General features: G+C 38.4%; 1 protein-coding gene across 5 annotated transcripts in view; it reads left to right on the top strand.

The window, feature by feature from the left end:
* Positions 1 to 14,745, top strand: part of SMOC2 (SPARC related modular calcium binding 2) — a 137,990-nt gene that overhangs the window by 30,006 nt on the left and 93,239 nt on the right. The gene's annotated exons all lie outside the window — the stretch shown is intronic.

Here is a 14,745-nt window from a genome sequence, read left to right as displayed (position 1 = left end):
CTATTTTTAAATAGTTTTATGTCACTTCCAGTGCTTGTTTTGTGTTTTCTGGATGTGACATTCCTGTAGCCAAAGAACAGGTCTTAGCTGGATTCTTGTGCGGGATTATGCCAGCTGTGCTGAAAGATATTGGAGTACCTTTTGATTGACATGATTTTTAGAAATGGGAAAAAGAAAGAAGAATGTTTAGTAATGGGCTGCAACAATTTATGAAGCTATATATGCAACACATCTACCATATTAAAAAATAATGTATTTGTCTGGTTTTTTTTTTACATGTTCTTGCACATGAAAACATAATACTATATTTCACCTTCATCTGGACAAGAGTAGAGTGCTTTTGAGCTAGGGAGAAAGCAGGTGTATGATAAGTGAAGTGTGCTATGGCCCTTTGTATTTGCCTTTTCTAAAGGTTGCAGCTGGAATGTTGTTGCACGAAGCAAAGCTTTGACTGGACTGACTTAAGCAATAAGAGTGAGCTGTTCTTTATCATATTAATTACAGTTGACTCATGTCACTTCACCTCCCAAGACCAAAGATGGTTGGTTGAGATTATATCCAAACCAGTCATAAGTTACCAATGAATCAGTAAGAGAATATTTTGGGCTGGTATACAAAAACATGTCTTGCTCCATATTTAGTTTGCTTGGATCCTCTTGTGGTTCAACAATATTTTGCAGAAACAAAACATTTTCAGCTTCAAGCAGATTCCAGTTTCCTTAATAAAACTCTTAGTGCAAGGAGGGAAAGAGTTTAGCCAATATGCAGTTTCATTCCTGCAAGGGCAGCTAACAGGCATACATCCTATGTACTCTGTGTTCAAGGCTTCCTACTGTAATTTATTTTAATTACCTGAAAGCTGTTGTGATATAAAAGCATGGTGTGCAGCGGATAAATTGTGGTATCAGCTTCTTGTCATGCTAATCCTCTCTGCTTTTCCAACTGTGAGAAGAAAAGATTGAGGTGTTTGAGTATGGAAGCCATTGAGGGAAATGCTCTTCTGGGTCGAAGTGTTTCCTATTTTTCTCTGATCAGTTTGCAGTTTGGTTGAAATATTACTGTAAAGAAGCACTGAGGTATAGCTTTTAAACAAAGTAGTGGTGAAGAAGAATGTTTAGAAAAACCTTGAAAAATATGCCTCTGCCTTAACAGTGTCTGTTTGCTATAGAAACATTAATGTATCATATCTGTTCTGTTTTGATGGATATATTAACAATGCTGTCATTGTTTCTCTATGTCTAACAGCTACATAAAGAAGTATCTGGGAACTGAGGTGCTCCTAAAAGCTAAAAACCACATAACTAAATAAAACATTGGGCTAAGCTGATGTATAAAATACAAGTAATTAATGCTTAGCCATAAATAAGCCTCAGAGAACTAAAGCAAAAGGCAGGTCTGTGGCCATGTTTAGAGCCTGATCTCGTGGCTTTGGCTCTTATTTAATGTTATGCTCTTACTGTATTTTTCATTTATGGTTTATGAAATGCTTTACAAAGACAAGTAATGATGGTCTGATTTTTGTTAGGGGAGGCCTAAAGAAGCACTAAGATAAAATGTCTTGTCTGTGGTTTAGTCAGTTCATTGTGGGTAGAAAGAGTACAAATATTGCCTTTATTTTGAGGAAGACATGGTTATTCAAGAAGAAAGATTGCAGTTGTGTATCTCTTACTAAACTAAATTATTATTGTTCTCCTCTACTCTTTTAGGCTCAGAAGTGGAGAACTCTGAGAGACCTTGAATGCAGAACTTCCCCTGAAACAACTAAAAACCAATCAGTACCACACTGTTCAAAACTTCAGAGAACAAATATCATGCAGAGTCCAAATAGATCAGCCTTTGTTTTTTCCTGGAAAATCATCCTGGATTGTGTTAAAATTGGCATTCAGTGAAGAGCTGGGTTTTTTTTGTAAATTGAAACAAAAGTCATAAAATAGTCTACAAAATATCCTCAAATGTTTTTAACAAAAAATCCATGTGCCAGTTTTGAAGGACTCATACTGTTTGTCTTGCCATGTCCTTGGTTTGTTGATGAACCAGGCTTATTTCAGCCATGACTAAATCTTATGTAGGAAAGACCATTTGGAAGAATGACATATGTGGTTAAAAAACAGGAAGGAGTTTCTGGAGTCCTGTATTTAATTCCCAGCATTGCCACAGATTTCCTCTTTGACTTTGAACAAGTCACCACATCTCTGTGACTAAATTAACTGTCTGTAAACTGATGCTAGCAGAAATTTTCTCCTTTAATGGCAAGTTCTGGGGAGAATGTGTATTTAGATATCAACATGAGCTGCAAAGGATATAGACTTTTAGCTTTCTAAAATGTGAATCCAAGAGAATGATTTAAAGGTGTAGCCATTTTCTATTAATTGTTTCAATAATGGAAAAATACCACAAAGTATTTGGAGTTGTTTGCATCAGCAATCTGTGGTGCTTTGGCACCTATTCATATCTGACAGTATTGTAACAGAACATACTTTTCTACCTGTGAACCTGGGTCCAAGACAGTGATAATGACAGATTTGTCAGTCTGTCCCATGGCAGATATGTCAGTCAGCTAATGATGCTGCTCTGGGTAAGCTGTGGGTACGGTTGCAGAGGTGACAGACTTCAGGGAACTTTAATTAAAGGAAAGGTCTGGCCCCCAGGTGCTGTAGGAGGTGGCTGGGGATACAGGCTGAGTGTATGGCATCCAACAGGTCAAGTGACAGACTGTGCAGCTGACAGAAGGATAACTTAGCTGTCAAAAGCAAGCTATTCTAGGTGATAAGGGACAAATTTTATGCCCTCAGGTTAAACATCTTAAACAGAAAAAGGTCCCTCTTGTAGTAAATATGGACATTATGAATTCACATAAAACATTTGCTCTCCCATTTTCTGAGCAGTTAAACAGTGATTTATGTTTGCCAGGGTTCTTGAAAAATACCCATGTTCATCTAGTCCAAGCCATATTCATGGGCTGAATATATTTACACTGTCATTTGTCATTTTTATCCAGATTACTTTAAATGTAGTTAAGTGTTGTCCACAGAGAGCATCAATAGCCTGTGGTGGGCAACTTGTAATTCTCCTGTGGTAGTTAGCCAAGCTCTCCCTACAGAGAATGGTGGCAAATGAGCAACTGTCTTTAGTCCAGTCACTTGATGTTCCTTTTCCTCAGGCAACAACATAAAGGGAGGTGAGAATGCCTTAGCATATGCTCTTTTTTTCCTCTGTGAGGCAGATGATAGGGAAAAAAAGATTAAGTATTTTAAAAATGGCATCACTATTTCTTTTCTTCCTCCCATGTCAGTGAGATGTGGTCAAAACTAGCCAAGTGTCAAAACTGCTGTCTTTCCAGGCCACTGTATGCAACAGAGAAACAAAGCTGTGGCTCTGTTTGGTCTCACAAGCACTAAAACACAAAAGACAAAAGAAGATTTGGGAAAGCCAGATTCCAGGTGCCAAGGAAGGCAACAAGCAACATTGGGAGGAAGAGGATGAGGAATTGGTGTGATAGATCTATGTGTTAGAAGGAGATGGGCTCTCTTAAATATTCTTCCAAATGCTATAATCTCTGCAAAACTGTATCAGTGAGCCATTTTCCACAGTGAAATAGGAAAATACATCATAGGTGCCACCACTGCCTGTATTCTTTGGGTCAATTCCACAGTGTAAAAAACATCCATAACATGGGATAATTATAGGCTTCCAACAATAATAATCTGAGAGGAAAAGATTCTCTGATTTCTGATTTTTCAAGTATAACTAGAAACCACAAATACAAAATATTGCATCAGAGATTTCAGACTGCAGAAATCTTCACTCTTGAGCTGTAAAAATATGATGTTTATATAAGCTCTTGTTAAGAGCTGAAACTTGCTGGACCTTAATTCTTTCACTTTGTGGGGTGAAAGAAAATATTATTAAAATGAAATACCTGTTCTTTAGAGGTCTGGGGTTCATTATCTGTTGTATTTTCAAAGTACCTTCAAGCATTTTCTTATCACAAATACAATGTCTAGGCTTCCTCAAGCGTGCAAAACTTAATTCTGATTGCATAACATTAAAAAAACCCTAAACTTTACAAAATCTTTGACGTGGGTGATTTTTATTAAAAAAAAGGATCTCAGTAAGTTGTTATAGTCTTATTCTGTGTGTTCTCAGGTCCACTATGTTTAAAACCAGAATTTTTGTTTTTACTTCTGAAGTGCAGTAGTCTCCTGTATTGTTGATTCTTCATCTACAATACAATTATGTGTGACTGTCATTACAGCCTTTTTGGGGATTTTTTTTTGGCACTGCACCAACTGCTGTGAGGCCTTTGCTCACTGAACTCAAGTGGAAGCTCTTCAAATTCTCCTCCATTTAGTTTGTCATCTGTAAGAATTCGTTATGCTATCAAGAAATCTCACACATTTGTGTCTGTGGTGGAAAAGGAGTAATGGGTTGTACTGCTAGTGTGAGAATTTAGCGTCCCTAGGATTACTGGGTGATCTTTTATGACAGATTTTAAAGCTACTGTCCAACTGGTGTTTAGAAGGCAAAGAACTGCAAGGAAAAGTTCTGACAAAGAAAACAGAGGCAACTTAAAATGTGAAACAGAACTTGGAAAAATACTTTTATGTCTGGTTTGGATCATGGTTTGTTGACCCCTTTTATCCACTGCTAGATGCACACAAAATTTTGTCTTTCATATTTAAGGGGTTTTTCTTTTGAAAATGTCCTCATAATAATTATAAATAAATGGCTTCTGAATGACTTTTTTTCCTTGGAAAACAATGGTTTAAATTAAAGGAAAAATGTTTTTGCCCAACACACAAACAAACATACAAGAGTTCCATAAAACCCCAAACTTGAGAGGAAATAGAACTGCCAGTGGTTTGAGAAAACTGCTTACAGGTTCTTGTGTCCCTGTGGAAAGTGGGTTTTTTTTCATTAGACTGGCTTGTTAAACCCTTGTATATTCTAAATGTGTACTATTAAACCCTTTGCTTTTAGCATGATTCCTCTTTTTAAAGATGACAGTATTTAAACCTAGCAACATGTTATTTTAAGATCAGCAGTTTAGCAAGAGCAAAATCTGCCTCCCAGACTCAACTGCCTGCCTTCTTTCCCAAATACTTTGTTCTGAAGGAGCTGATGGCAGTGATAAATGTAAGAGAGTGAGAGCTCTGCAGTTATTGTCAGCAAGTTAGCTTTATGGCTTGGGGATTAAACCTTTGATGTCTTATCGAGTTTCTTCCCTGCGTGAATCAGTTGCTTACTTGATTTAAATTATAAAAAGAAATGCTCTGTTGTGATATTGTCTCATACTGTGTCTTCGTCATTTGAGATGCCTCTGTGTTCTTTAGTTCCCTAGGAAGAGAAGGCAACCAGCCATATGGAGAGTGGCCAGTTGCCTGCCGATCGTGATAGGCACTAAATGGAGTTGCATAGAAATTCAGATATAGGAAAGCCCTGTTTAGCTGAGCCTTTCTGTCCCCCACAAAGAGAGATTGTTCCCTACGAGTCTGCAGTGCGGCATCCTGCACTGTTTCACTTTAGCTTTTGAGGGGGTCCCTCTATTCCTTTAATAAACTATTTCCTTTTCACAGAGGTAAGTGCTTCTTATGAAGTTTTCTTTTTTGACATCCCTCAGTGTAATTGCAGCTGGACTGCTGCTTCAGCATGGTGGGGGGAGAGCAAAGGTGAGCTGGAAAGGAAGTCCCCCTTTCATGATTCCAGGAACAGTGATACCTTACACTGGAAACGATCACCTAGAAGCTCATTTCCAGAGCTTTGTATGTCCTGTATGCTGGAGATTTCTGGCATTTGTTGCAGAGGTTTAACTTAAAATTTCTTTTTTTCAGTTATAGGTCATTGCCTTTAATTTATTGGTTTAAGCTCCCTCAGACACTTTAAACGGTGTGCACTGATATTCCCTAATCCTAAAACAGATCTCTCAAATATAGAAATGTTGATCTGACTTGTATTTTACTTGCATTTTAAAGTAGCCTTTCAATAGTTTGGAAGCCAAAGTATTTCTCCAGCAAGCGACCTCTAAACAACACTAAGAAATAAGACTTGTCTATTTTCCCAAGTTGTTGCTGAGGTTGTGAAAGATACCAGCCAAGCAGATTAGCTGTGTCTCAAGAAACTGGCTAACAGGATGGTTGTGCTAGCCCACTTGTATTCTGAAAGCTGGGTCAATACTTATGAAAAGCTTAAGTAAACTAGAGGATAATTCAATACATAGACAATGCATCCTACTGTTTCTCTGTTTATTTTCTCCCTGTGTGACTTCTGGCAACTGAGAAGAAATGCTGTAAATGACAGCAACCCGCCAAAGAAAAGATTATGAATAACAATACCGCAAGAATGAAGGGCATGAAGTTACCACTGACTTGGGACAATTGCAGAGCAGTGGACACATGACACAGCCAGCAGCTAGTGGATTGTAGTAGATGCAGAGCAGAATACCTTCAGATTAGAAAGCCTTTCAGTTTGCGTTTGGCTTAAATTTATGCTAGTTTGTCCTGTCTCTGGTAACCAAAGGTCTTTATATTTGTAGGTTTTTGACTCTGTTGAGCCTGTATACTTTGCTGGTAATAGTCTGAAACCAAGAAAAGTGATGCCACTGTATGCTGATGAAATGAAAATGCTGAGCTCTCTCTAACTTACAGTTACATGTACATAGAGATGGCGTTAGCTTGTTTTGAGCACTGTACAAGTCTGTCATGCTTCCTATCCCAATCTAACATACAATTTTCAGGCAATGGATACCATAAGTTTCAATTCTGTTTAACTTTTTGCATGTTGCAAAATGAAAAAAAAACCTAGCTGTTTATGTTAAACTGAAGTTAAAAATAACTTTAATAAAAATCACAGGCAGATTTCTCTTACCCCTGAAAAGTCAGGTAACCTGGTTTTTGGAAGAAAAGAAAAGGTCATTTGCAGATCATTTGCCCTTGCTGAGGTGCACTTTTATTGCTTCTAAATATCTACAGTATTAAATGTGCTGGCTGTTTTCTTCTAAAGTGAATATACTAGGATGAGTTTGCAAAAATAAGTGGTTTCATGAAATATGAAGGAGTCTGCATCTTGGAAATGAATGAGTGTAGTCAGATAAAGTGTGTTTTAGGGTCACTTATAGTATTTATCATGTCTTGAAAAGTAAGACCATTATTTTATTTTTAGTTATATGGGGTCAGTGCCAAAGCATTTTTCATACATTGTTTCTGATGCTCAGATTTTGCAGCTTCTGGTGTGACCTATTTGAAGTGAGTGCTTTGTGCTTGAAAAGACTGTACTATAGAAGCATTCAAATAAATCAGGGAAAGGTCCTTCTGAAAGGGTGATTCACCATGGCTGAGTGCTACTCAATTGGAGCCCAAGCCTGCTTCTCTTTGTGTCGGTATATTTACATTAGTAGGAATGGAACCAGATCCTAAAATTAAGCTACTGAAGAGAATAGCCCTTCAAGAGGTATGGTTTCACTACCTTTGAGTTTCTTTTTAAGACAGAGAGAGGAAAAAAGAATAGATTTGGACTTGTAGCATTTTCTGGCATTTATGTGTCCATGCTTTCTTGAAAGCAAGAAAGAATGTATGTCATGGTTTGCTTCAGTTTCAGCCTAATCCTTCCTAGTTTATGTAGTTGCACAGCTGAGATATTCTGCCTTTTTTAGTAATTTGTGAAGCAGCAGTAAAAAGAAATGATGGATGTGCTGACATTCACCCCCCCCCATCCCTCCATCAATACAGCAAAGTAGAGGTCACTTAAAAAAAACACCTGTTAAAGCAATAAACATTTAAAAAATAACATGCCAAAGCAAAACATATCAATCAAAGCACAACACTGTTTAATAATTTTCTGTGCTGGTTGTAACAAGAGGAGACTGTAGTTTTGGCAGTGGGGCTTCAAAAGCTTTACTGCACTCCAGGCACTGAGGGAGTAAAGCACAACACTGTTCTACTTGATATGTAGGTAACTTGGAGTTGACTTTGAGTACTAATCCTGGGTGATTAAAAAAAAAAAATAAAACAGCAAGCACCACCACAACACAAAAAGCAAACCCCAACAAACCCAATCTCCAGCTTCCCACTCAGTAAAATTGCATATTTCAGCTGTTTATTTCAACCATCCTGGAAAAATTTTATAGGGAAAGAGGCTATATATCAGTTACACATGAAAAGTTTCTTGAAATATAATGAAGCAAAGGTAGTGGTGGTGGGGGGTGTCTGTGTGCAAAGGTTTAACACAACCCTTTTCAATAAAACAGTGTCTCAGCAGGTATTAGAGACAGTTCTGCCTCCTGTGTGCCCCTGCAAATGCTCAATATACAGGAGACCATTGATTTAGTTAATTTTGAAATGTAGAGCCCACCTCTGTTTCAGAAACATGGGACTGGGACAGTTTTTTCCCCTTTGGCTTTTTTTTGACACTATGCGAGATAGGTTATTCTCATATTCTCACTAGAAACAATTACAGGAGAGCTAGTTTATCAGACTCTCCAGCTCATAAGGTAGAAGGGATGTTTTTAGGACATGATCTATCCTTTCCAAGGCAGGTGAAGCTTATCCTAAAACTTCCAATTTCTAGTTTTTGTAGTCTACACAATTAATTCCACACTATGACACCGTGATCATGGCTTGCTGCCCTGGAAGAGTGCTGCACTCTTGTGGCTGGGTCACTAATTTTTTTGCATAAACAGGGATAATGAGCTCTAAAGAACAAATGTTCATTTTTTCAGTCATCTCCAATTGAGATGACTTTATTGAAATCAGTAATCTGCTCACATTTCTGGTAAAGGAATATAATGGGAACATTCTGATGCACACCAAGAACCCTTGAGAAGAGGCAGAAGTGTTTTGATGAGATTCTTTGCTGTAAGTGCAAATGGCCTTGCCCACTGTAATCGGAAGCATGGGCATGTTCTGGCTCTAGAATCATATCTGATTAGTCTCAGAATTGCAGAATGGTTCAGGTTGGAAGGGACCACAGTGGGGCATCAGGGTTCTCCTAGAACACTCGGCACAGAATTGCATCCAGCTGCTTCTCAAATATCTGCAGTGAGGATACTCCACAACTTCTCTGGACAATCGTTTCCAGTGCTCAGCCCCCCTCACAGTGAAGTTCTTCCTTTTGTTCAGGTGGATCTTTCTGTGCATCACTTTCTTCCACTTCCTCTTGTCCTATTACTTGACACCCACCTTTAGGTATTTATACACATGAGTGAGGTCTCCTTGCAATTCAATTACACAGCTCTGGGTTTGTCATGGAACAGACATTAAGGACCATTTTGCTTCAATGGGGCAGCACAAGATGAAAAAATCTGTTTAAGATTGGTTGAGTACAGTAGCTATACAGAGCAGGTATTTTGAAGGTATCTTCTGGTACCGCCCTTAATAACAGGGATGAGGAGAACTTAATTTTCCCATCCATTTCAGTGCTAGGGCTGAATGCTTTCCCATGGAATTGGAATGAGAGTAAAGTTTGTTCTGTACATTTACTTTAGAATCATAGAACATGAGTTGGAAGGGACCCATGAAGATCACCTTCTGCTTCATTCCTTGGGAGAAGAGTAAAGAAATAAACATTGAAAAGATCAGCAGTGTTTCAGTGAAGCAGGTTGAGACAGGCCAGCTGATTGGAATGCTCTCTAAGGCAGAGTGTAACATGGATATTTAAACATCATTGCTTTTTTCTGAAATACACATGGGAATATGACTTTACAGAATATAACTTGCATATGTCTACGTATATGCAGACACATAGGCATACATGCATGCACACACGTGTTGTTGTTGTTGTCTAACTCATTTTTCCATTGTAGACAAGCCCAGGGGGAACAAAATATTCCTAGCTTGGAGATTTCCACATCTGTCTGTCAGGCAGCTGTCAGACAGGGACAGCATGACTACATAAATCACTGTAAATCAGCACATTTTTCACTATCACAAAGCTTTCAGCACAGAGCCACTTTAGAGTGCACTGCTCCATAGTTGTTTGAAGACCTCCCATGCCAGCAGCAGGGAAGTCAGACCATTATATTCAGCATCTGACAGTAACCAGATGTAGAATAAAGAAATTGCCTTTCAAAGCTGTAGTCTGCAGTAGGCTTTTCCAAGAAAATCAGTGATGTCTATAATCTATCTTCTCTCTTCTGCTTCTTTTTCAGGCCCTTCTGGCCTTCAGTCCTCCAAGATGAGGTGTTAGTCTCCTGTTTTATCAAACAGTCTTGAACTGTATTTTAGATTCTGAAAGTAGCATTCATTTGTTTTATGAGCAGACTTGAACTGTATTTTAGATTCTGAAAGTGGCATTCACTTGGTCAAAGAGAAAGTCTGTATATCAGTTATAAGGGGTCCACAAAAAAAAATAAAATAAAAAACTGTTGTGTGCAAATGTGCTTAAATACCTAATGTCAGTGGAGGGAATGTAGACCCAGTCAAAATTGAAGGAATCTGTAGATTGCAGAAAGATTAGTTAAAAATCTCTGATGAACTATCCAAATGCATGGAATTGAATGTCTCTCTTTTTCATAGTCTGCAGACTCCAAGTGGTTTCCTGGTCTTCACCTTTATTGAGAAAACTTTTATTAGGGCAATTTAAAAGTAGGTTTAGCATGGTTATGGGTTATGCTTTATGTGCAGCCTATGTGTGTTGAGGATGTCTCTACAGGATTGCAAGTATTAGAGACAAATTTAAGGAAAAAACAAAACAAAAACAAAAAAGAAAAAAAGGGGGCAAACAGTCCTGCCTTGCTCAGATTAATCGAACAGTGGCATCAAACAAAAAAAAATCTACAGTTGTGCACTATATTATGAAATGTAGAGTAAAGCATTTCCCATTATTGTTTAAGAGGCTTTGAGCCAGATTCAATAATTAATCTTTACACCTCAGCCTAAGTGTGTCTGTTGTCAGCTTTTCTTTCAATACAGAGAGCTGCTGGTGCTCCCCATGGCCAGACTGTAACACTGCTCTTGACTCTTCTGCTTGCTTGGGCTGGCAGTTCAGCTTGCAGGTGTATCCAGTTGTTGGCTCTCTAGCCAAGCGCTGTTTTTCTCACCTTATACTCTGTCATCTGCTTAGAAGCAAGGAGAGTTTCTCTGAACTTTAGAAGGTGGGGTCACAGATCTGTGCACCAGAAATGCGAAGGTGTGCACGTGACTCAGTTTTATGTGAAGACATTTTCTGCCCTTGTGATGATGTAGACCAGAGGAAGGACACTGAATCTCTGCCACAAGAGTAGCAGTGTAAGGTAAAGATTATGTGTTACACCATAACAGTGAGCAGGGTTATACACATACTATTTTAATAAATAGTTCAATAGCACAGTAAGGAAACCATCAATTTCCTACTCTTAAGGTACTGGAAAAACTTTCTTGTTGAGTGCAGCACATTGCTTGTGGTTGGAGAAATAAGCAATCTGACTGTCCATAGCCCAGATGTGGCGCCAGTGACAAAAACAAAGGTGAAAGATAAATCAGAGTGGAAAACAGCAAAAAACAGAGCAGAAATGTTTTCCTCCAGTTTAAGCAAGGTTTCATGTGTCTACTGCTTCATACTCTGAACTTCAGTATAACAGAGAGATGAAAGATCACTGGAATCACCAGTGATACATTTCATCCAGTATTAAGATTCTTTGAAGTGTGAGACAGTGAAGGAAAACACTGGAATTTCATAATACCAGAAATATAGGACAGTAAATAATATTTCAGAAATGCTTATACCTGTCAAATGGGTATATCTAGTGACTTTGGTGATTAGCTTTTATTCATGAGGTAAACCTAAAATCAAACATTTTTCTGCTATAGCCCTGTTATCATTCTTTCTTCTCAGAAATACTACATGAGAATTTAAAGCAGTGCCTAGTACTTCCTTTGGAAGCTGGGTCTTGTCAAATATAGTGCTTTGGAAAGGTGAAATGAATGATACTGAAATGCAAAGGAGAAGATTAGTTACAGCAATTCCAGCGGAGTCTGGAATCTGTGGAATAATTTTTAGTTGAAACCAATTTTTTGAAACATGACTAGGCTGGTTTCTGTGACATAAGGGCAAGAACACCTCTCAGTTAAAAGTGTTTTGCTTTTTAATAGGGGTTAACCATAATTGTCCTCTTTATGCTGGTTGTTCAAAATAATTCCATCTCAGGTTGGTCAACTGTTGGCCTAATTTCAGTCGTTACCAGCATTCAACAGAAATGCTGCTTTAAGCTTGTCTTTCAGTGAATCACGTGTTTGTACAATAACACATTTGTTAAATGAATTCAAAGGCAGAAATAGATGAATCAGTACTGAGAGTGAGTCACTTTCTGGTCTGTATTGAACCATTTTTCTCTCTCTCTAAACTGTCCTATTTTAATCAAAAGTACTATTTTCACAGGAAGGTAGAGCTCTAAAATGTGCACCAGTGTGATCTCAGCTTTTCTGTCACTGACTGTGCTTGTTTTTATTTTCTTATGAGAAATTTCATAGCCCTTTCTTGTTTCAGCATTAGTTTTTGATGTGCTCATCAATTCTTTTGGCTATGTGAGCAAGCAATACCGATTTTGACTTGTACCATCTTATACTGCTGTAGTAAAGATGACAATGAAATATTTTCCAAATGTCAATCACATACTTTCTGTATGTTTTTTTCCTAAGTACATTTGCTAGTCTCTTTCTCATGCTGTCTTTCCTTAAAATTGCTTGCCTTTTTGTCCTTCCTGCTCTTAAATCCCTCAGTTACACTAGGTTGGTGGAAATTGTTTAAATGTACAACCCAAATTCTCCAGTGAGGTTTGGCTAACCAATAAGCTATTCAAGTGGTTTTGTCTTCATCCTCTGCTTTTCCAGGTTGCTTGAATATCCTTGAGCCCTTAATTTGCCCTAATCTCCTCTAAGGCTTTGAAATAATAAAATACTTAAATAAAACTCTTTGGATAAATGCCCTTTAAAATACAGCTTTATCTGCGAACTATCATGTTCTCAAGGGAGTGGATTTTGTTCCTCAGACAATTTAAGGGGATTTTCTGTCCACAGTGTTACTGTCAGGCATACCCATCTTAACTCCTGCAACAGTTCAGAATAGAGCAAGTGAGGAAACTCTGGGGAAGAAATGGTACAGGGGCTAGACTCCTGCTGTGAGTGATTTTCTTTTTGTGCCTGGGTTCAGTCCCCTGATCTGCTGCATGATTTTCTGTGAGTCACAAAGCCTTCCTGTCCTTTTGAAAACTAATTCTCTGCTCAATGGGGGTGTTGCTGAGGATAAGTTAAGGGTGGCAAAGTGCCTAGCCATTACAGAAGGGTAGTCTTCTACACACTGAAAGGCTGTATTCCGTACTTGGCAAAATAGAAAGAAGGAGATCACCTGGCTTGCCATCACCAAATCCACAGGGGAAGCTGGAGGCAAAGCAGAGAACTGGATCCATTTTTGTTTGCCAGGGCCCCCATGGGGTCCATTTTTCATTGAGAAATCCTTTTCACAGTCCTGGGTAGGGCAAATCTCAGAGTCCTGCAGATGCCTTCCAGGCGAGAAAGGGAAGCTAGGACAGCCTCACAGGGCTCCCACAGTGCAGCTCATCAGGGCACCCAGGCAAGCCCTGGAGACCAGCAAGGTTTGGGGGTTGTTCAGAGCCATGGATGCCTGTCTTCACTGTTACTCATTGCGCAGGTAAAGGGAGATTACTTCAGTTTTTCTCCCTTCCCACTCAGCTCACCTAATTATTAATTTCTGTCGGCAAGGAGCTGCAAAATAACACTGACATGGGGAGCATGGAACATCTGTCCTCCACTTCTGGAGCTCTGTGGCTAGATTCCTTGGAGAAAGATTTGGGGTTTGTGTGTAATTTGTGAGTAATTTGCTTCTGAAGTTAATTATTCCTAAAAGTGAAAAATTGCTCAAAAATGTTGGGAAAAGGAAGCTTTCCTTTTTATCTTAGTATGCGACTAAAATATAAAAATTCTGGTAAAAGTCAACCATATGACTATTATTTTAAAGTGATACCTTTGAGATAATCTCTCCTTTTTCATGCAGACTCTCCAGAAAGACATCTGTATTTCCTCACATTAAATGATAGGAAATGGAAATAGACCACAGTTTTAAGTGGAAGATTATGGAGATTTATAACTCTCTTTATATATTTCTTATGTGTAATAAAATGCAGGAGAACTATATATAGCAAATCTTTTTTTTAAATTTTTAATCCTAGATACTACTCTTGGTGCTTTTTTTTTTCCCCTTGAAATTTTCCTCCTCATAATTTCAGTTTCTCATTTGAAGTTCAAAATTTTCTCTACCAGAGGTTTGTAATGATGAAGTAACACCAATGAAAACAGGACTTTAGCTGGATGCAGATCTTTTCTAGGGCACCTCATGATGCTTAGGACAGTGATTTCCTCCTGGTAGCTGTATGCCTTGCTTAATTCTGCACTTGTTCAGAAGAAGCAGAGAGAGAAATTCATCTGAGCACTTACTGAGTTCACCTTCTCCCTAGTCCCAGCTTTTCAAGAGCTCAGAAGATAAAGTAATACCTTGGTTTTTTATCTGTCTTTGTTTTTGGCTGGCATGTAGCAGCGTCAGATCTGATTAGGGTTTTTTTTTGGCAGCATGTTTCACGGTGAGAAGCTCCTTCTTTTCACAGTGCCAAGGATGATGCCAAACTCATCAGCCTTCCTGTCTTGGCATTGGAGGGATGAACAATTAGGTCGGGTTCAGTGTACTTTGTATTAAAACTAGAAAGAAGTGCATTGAAATCCACAATGAGAGTATTTATGGTAAAAATCCTACTTGAGTCTTAGA

Source organism: Zonotrichia leucophrys, chromosome 3 (assembly GCF_028769735.1).
Source record: "Zonotrichia leucophrys gambelii isolate GWCS_2022_RI chromosome 3, RI_Zleu_2.0, whole genome shotgun sequence".
NCBI classification, from domain to species: Eukaryota; Metazoa; Chordata; class Aves; order Passeriformes; family Passerellidae; genus Zonotrichia; species Zonotrichia leucophrys.
This window is presented reverse-complemented; position numbering and strand designations above follow the sequence as displayed.